Source organism: Pleuronectes platessa, chromosome 17 (genome assembly GCF_947347685.1).
Source record: "Pleuronectes platessa chromosome 17, fPlePla1.1, whole genome shotgun sequence".
In the NCBI taxonomy this organism is placed as follows: Eukaryota; Metazoa; Chordata; class Actinopteri; order Pleuronectiformes; family Pleuronectidae; genus Pleuronectes; species Pleuronectes platessa.
Window position 1 is genome coordinate 5,054,468 of NC_070642.1, and position 6,005 is coordinate 5,060,472.

General features: G+C 44.9%; 1 pseudogene; it reads left to right on the forward strand.

Annotated features, from left to right (window-relative positions):
- Positions 1–719: 719 nt before the first annotated feature.
- LOC128460606 (cilium assembly protein DZIP1-like) lies at positions 720–5,645 on the forward strand (annotated as a pseudogene).
- Positions 5,646–6,005: the final 360 nt, after the last annotated feature.

Here is a 6,005-nt window from a genome sequence, read left to right on the forward strand (position 1 = left end):
CCAACCACAACAATAGACATTCTGAGATCAGCATGTTTCATAAGATACATGTATTGGTCCCACACACATAAGACATGCAAATGGGGGGAATTTGTTCTCTGCTTTTGTCCCATCTGGTGAACACAGGAGGACACACAGAGCAGTGGGCAGCCATGCACAGCCGCGCATTACTAATAATATCACATACTTCTGCTGTTATCAGCCTGCAGTAAAAACGGCATTTAATCATTTTTTTCAATGATATACTCAAGCATATACTGACTTGTTGCTCCAACATTAACTGCGACAGCGTCCCAACATGTGTCTTTCTTGGTGTTGTCTTTATACAACATATGCTGAGAATCATACAACTCAAGTTACTTCTCCACTTCAATTATTAATTTAATGTCATCCATGTTGAAGAACTTCTCCGCTGTTAGCTCCGTTAAATGTCGGGTGTCGAGGGTTCAAGAAGAGTTATGGGTTAGTTTCTTGTTTGCCTCTTTGCGATAGTTTTTGACAAATTGCCATCGTACTCTTTGAAGTTGGAAAAACAGGAAGTCTCAAACACATCTATGTTAAATGTCAAGACACAAACGTTTACTAAATTGCACTAAACAACAACCATTCCACAACGTTAATCGCCCCCCCCCCCCATGGGTGGTTCTCAGAGGCTCCTTTGATGACATAGAAGACTCATCTTCTATGTAATCAGAGCCTCCTTTGATGAAATAGATGATATGTTATCGTCTCTCTGTTTGTTGCAGCCATTTCACAACGGCATCTAGTACCCCTACACGAGTGACACCCAAGGGAGCCACTCACCAGCAGGGATCTAGTCCATCCTGAACTACCAGCTCAGCCACTACTCTGTACCCGCAGCGGGGATGACTTCTCGCAGTGGTACCTCCACTGTCCCCCCCTTCAAATTCCGCCATCGCGGGGAGACGGTGGACTGGCGGCAGATGTACAAGGTGGACATAAACCATGTAAAAAGCCACTTGGATATAGAAACTCTCCAGGAGCACATCATGGAAGTGATGTTGTGCAGCCTGGATGGGGAGCGGTGCCAGGAGTGCCGGAGCCCGGTGGACCCGGGCCTTCTCAAGGTCCTGCAGCTGGCGCAGCTCTCGATGGAGTGGCTGCTCCACTGCCAGGAAGTCCTCAGCCTCAACCTTCATGCGGTGGAGGAGAGGCTGGAGGCGGAGCGCAAAGAGCAGGAGCAGCTGCTGGAGCAGCAGAGCCAGCAGGAGGAGAGGGTGAAGGCTCTGGAAGAAGAACTTGTGCTGAAGGGGAAGCTCGTGAGCGACCTCCAGTCCAAGCTGCTCCTCTGTAGCCATAAGGTAAGCTGCTAGGAGCGCTTCTAGCTCAGCTAACAGAGGTGGCTCAATAACGGATCTACACTGACCTGTTTCCTCAGTAATGGGAGTTGCCTTATACAATGTAATCAATAACGTTTTCTCCTTCTTTCTTTCTTTTAGTGTCCAATTTGTAAGAAGGGGTTCTTCACTCCACAATTCCTCCAGAGCCACATGGAACGCCGTCATCCGGAGGACCATGAGAGCCGTAAGTCCACCTGACACAAAGAGAGAGAGAGATAGAGAGGAACATAAGTAAAGTCAGATACACGTAACGTTGCGTCTTCTACCTCAACATGAGGAGGTAGAAAACTGAGCCCTTGGCTTTCTGCTTCTAAAAGACTGAATGTTGTAGCTGTTATGGTTTTTGTTTTGGATTGATTTGAGCACCATCATGTAAACAACAATCCCTTGGTGCCACCACCTGTTGATGCTACGTTTTCCACTGCATGTAGTGTAATGATGTGATCATTAGTGTAATGAGGTAAAAGACGTCCTGCTTTCTGGTGAAACAGTAATGAAAGTTTTAGCTGTTAAAGTTCTTATTTAAAATGGATTTAAACCGGATCAAGCAAACAACGATCTCTCGTGGCCACTGAGGGGCGACCCGCGGGACGCCAGTTTGAAAAAGGGTTCAGAACAGAGTCTTGTCTTTCACCTGTAGATGAGCTTTTAATTAATGCAAGTGATATGACTCGTATTCTTTCCTCCAGAGCTGCAGTCGGATCGGGAAATGAAATCTCAGATCAATAATCTGAAGATGGAGATCAGCAGCTTGAGGGAGCGGAACGTTCAGCTGCAGCAGAACCTGGAGCTCAAAACAGCTCAGGTAAGAAAAGCAGAACATCGGAGAACCAAACAGATTTGTTGTCACGTGGTAGTAACGAGCGATTAAGGAAAACTTGATGCACTCATTAACTTTCTCTGATTTTAAATTTTAAGGCACAATTCATGTGAACGCTGTCTGCTGTTATTCAAATTAAATTAATTATTTTGCATGTTAGTTGAAGCTGCTTGTCGACTCCTGGCAGAAAATGTACAGAGATAGTTAACAACTGATTTGAAGTCAGGTTGATCAGATTTTGAAAACTGATTTGGGGAAATAGTTCTCTCTGTAATCTTGTTGAAGCTTCCACTCTTATAACAGGCACTTGTGATTTCACTGTTTTTTTGTGTAATTCCAGGAGAAGCGACTTGAGAGTGAGCTAGACCATTTCAAAGCTGAGGAGATGGCTCGCTTTGAGCGAGTCCAAGCCGACTCTGCTCGCTCCCAGGAACAACTCCTCCTGAAGCTGGAGCAGCAGCTGAAGGAGCAGGTCAGTGGCACAGGGAGCTGATATTTTACAGCCTAGAAATGAGTGAAGTGATGCTTAAAATAGTTCTCTCCGTAATCTTGTTGAAGCTTCCACTCTTATAACAGGCACTTGTTATTTCACTGTTTTTTTGTGTAATTCCAGGAGAAGCGACTTGAGAGTGAGCTAGGCCATTTCAAAGCTGAGGAGATGGCTCGCTTTGAGCGAGTCCAAACCGACTCTGCTCGCTCCCAGGAACAACTCCTCCTGAAGCTGGAGCAGCAGCTGAAGGAGCAGGTCAGTGGCACAGGGAGCTGATATTTTAAAGCCTAGAAATGAGTGAAGTGATGTGATAACACAAAATGCTTAAAATATTTCTCTCCAGGATGAATCGTGGAAATCCATCCTGCACCAGAGCAAGGAACACCATGACTCTGAAATGAATAAGGTGAGTTTCTGTCAGAGTTGGCGCATGTGAAATATTAAACAAGCAAACTGATCATGTCTGACATGTATTTCCTGTTGTGCAAAGTGTTCTGAGCGCGTAAAGAAAAGCTCTTGTTTTGTAGAGACTGTCATAAACAATCAGACCTGATATAGATTTTTTTGATCCGCCCAATTATTAAATTCAGCTCTAATAACAATACATAAAGACATAAAGAATGAATTCTGCTGAGATGTAAACGGCCAAGTCTCTTGCTGTCAGTGCAACTTTTTAGAGAATTTCACCAAACGCTCTCGTTTAATTTCATGAAAATCTCAAAGACTGTTTATCTTTTTCATGCATGATCATGAGGTATAACTTGTGATGATTTGTTCCACTTGCAGATGGTAAATATTCCCTCCAACACCAAAGAAGTGGAAGAACCAGGTATGGATCCATCTCACATGTCTTCTTCAGGACAGAAACTGCTCATATGATCCTAATGCATTCATCTCATTGTGTTTTCCAGTGGTGGTCTGCGCACTGGCACCAGAGCCCAAACCATCGAGGGTTGTTCTTGGTGAGTAAATCCTAAAACTAAAATGAGAACATTAAAACATGGTCACTCCCAGACAGGCTGAGCATGTGCTTCCCTGCATGATGGATTTAATGCAGTGTAACAGCTGCACTGCTGCCATGTCCCTGACCCCTCTCTGTTAACGCCTGTTTTATCTGCCCAACATGTGTGATTGTCAACACAAGACTGACCGAGTGAGGTTTCTTTTACAGACTCGAGCAGCGCCTCTGAGCTGGAACAGAGTCAGAGCATGATGGTACATGATCTGAAGTTGAACCCCAGCGACAAGAAGGAGGTCCGACGAGAGCTGGAGCAGTCCGCCTTTAAGAGCCTGGAGGAGCTGGGGGTCAAGCCCGTATGTTCTCACTATTAACACCTCCTCTCTCCACACAGTTTTGTTTTCGTGTCCACGCTTCTGTTTCATATACGAACTAAACCCTATGAGTAAGAGGATAAAGTCACAATATAGGAGAACAAAATAGTTATTTAATGAGAAGGAGGAGCCTCTTTTCCTCACTTCCGGTTGACTTGCATACAGATACAGGGCTGCGTGGAAATGATCTATGAAAAGACATATAAGCTATGAAGAGACGCTTTCTCTAGACCTTCACCCTTCTGCTTCTTCTTCTCAGAATCTAAGTGGTGTGAAGAGCAAGGATTTCACTTTCTTCATGGCCAAAGTGAAATCATTGGAGGACCAAGCAAAGGAGGTGCCTGGTTACTGGCGCTGTCGGGGGGAGCTCGACCTCAGCTTGGACGAGAAGATGAGCGCCAGAATGATGACAGAAGCTCCTCCAGAGCCTCAGGCTCCATCCGGACAAGCGGTTCAAGGTGCTTCCTCAGACTCCGTCATCAGAAATCCTCTTTTAATTCTTATTCTGCTAACAGACCAATTTAAACCACACCACACTGGACCTTCCATCTCCACTCATAGCCTTATATGACTGATTTGAAATGAAATATTAGTTTCATTTTTATAAAGTGTAATTGGTTTTGACTGTGTATATCCAACACTCTCAGTCTAATCTGTAAAAGTTTGTCTACCTTCACATAATTGGATTAAGGCTCTGAAACACCATCAGTGACTCTGGTGTCTGGACCTGCAGGCAAAGAGTCCAAGACTCCCCAGCCAGCGCCGAGGGCCGAGAGCACCACCAAGCCCAAGATGGCTCCACCCAACAGCAAGGCTGCTCCAAGGACCTGCAAAGTCATGTAAAAATACAAAACACACTGTGTTATTTAGAGATTTTCTAGTCCCCTCGACCACCATCACTCATACATCCCACTCTCATGGCAATTTGGGCTTCAGTGTCCTGCCTGAGGAGGAATTTAACCACTGGATGAATCAATTCTAGTAGGTTTGAGGAACACTTACAAACAAACTACTTCTCCCATCATGCATTTCACCTTTCAGTATTTCAGTGTATCACAATGTACGTACACAATCAGTCACATGTCTTGAAAATGATTACATCAAAAGTGTTTAAAATGGAATGATGATGGTTTTAAAACACAAAGTTTCTGTTGAAATGCAGGAAAACAGGGATCAGGATGGCCACGTGGATAAGGCAAACTGCAAGGAAGGTTCATGCTTAGTTTCCTGAACTACAAACTCACACCATACGAGAAAAGATATGATTCTCTTCATCCATCAAACTTCATTTGATAACAGTGAAAAAGTTTGTTTAAAATGATTTACATGTCGATGTTAGTCACAGAAGTTGTGTTGTTTATATTCAAGGAGTCAACGAGTTATTTTAAAAGTCTCAAATGTCTTTTTAAATTTAAAAACGTTTAAATGAAACGTTTTTTAATCAGGTTAGGTCTTAAATATGATGCACTCACCTCGTGTGTCAATATGATGCCCTCTGTTTGTTTTTAGATCAGAAAATCACTGTCCGGGCCAAAGAGGAGGAGCAGAATTGCTCCAGCTCAGGCTGCTGGGACACAATCGCCTTGAGGAGCAGTGTGTCCTCCCTCTGGGACTCCAGCGACTCCGAGGAAACAAGCAGTGAATTCAGTCCACACTCCAGCCGCTGCCAGAACAGTCATATTTAATACTTCTCAAAGAAGCCATGGAACCCAGCTGATCAGAGGGCCGGACGACCCCGTTGTCTTTCTCGGCGCTGCCTCCTACGCGTATCAGCCGCAGGTGGACATCACCTTTGGCGCTGCCTCCATCCAGATGATCGAGACGACAGAGGACGAAGCTCCAGCCGCCTCTGAAGAAGCTGTGAGGAAGGAGCAGGTCCGGCCGGAGGAGTCCGTCAGCTGCATCACTGAAAACTTTCAAGCTTTCATGACGGATCTGAGTCACGAGGAGTCGGACGGTGAGGAGCAGTTGCAGGTAATGGTTGAGCTCGTTTTCAAGAGGG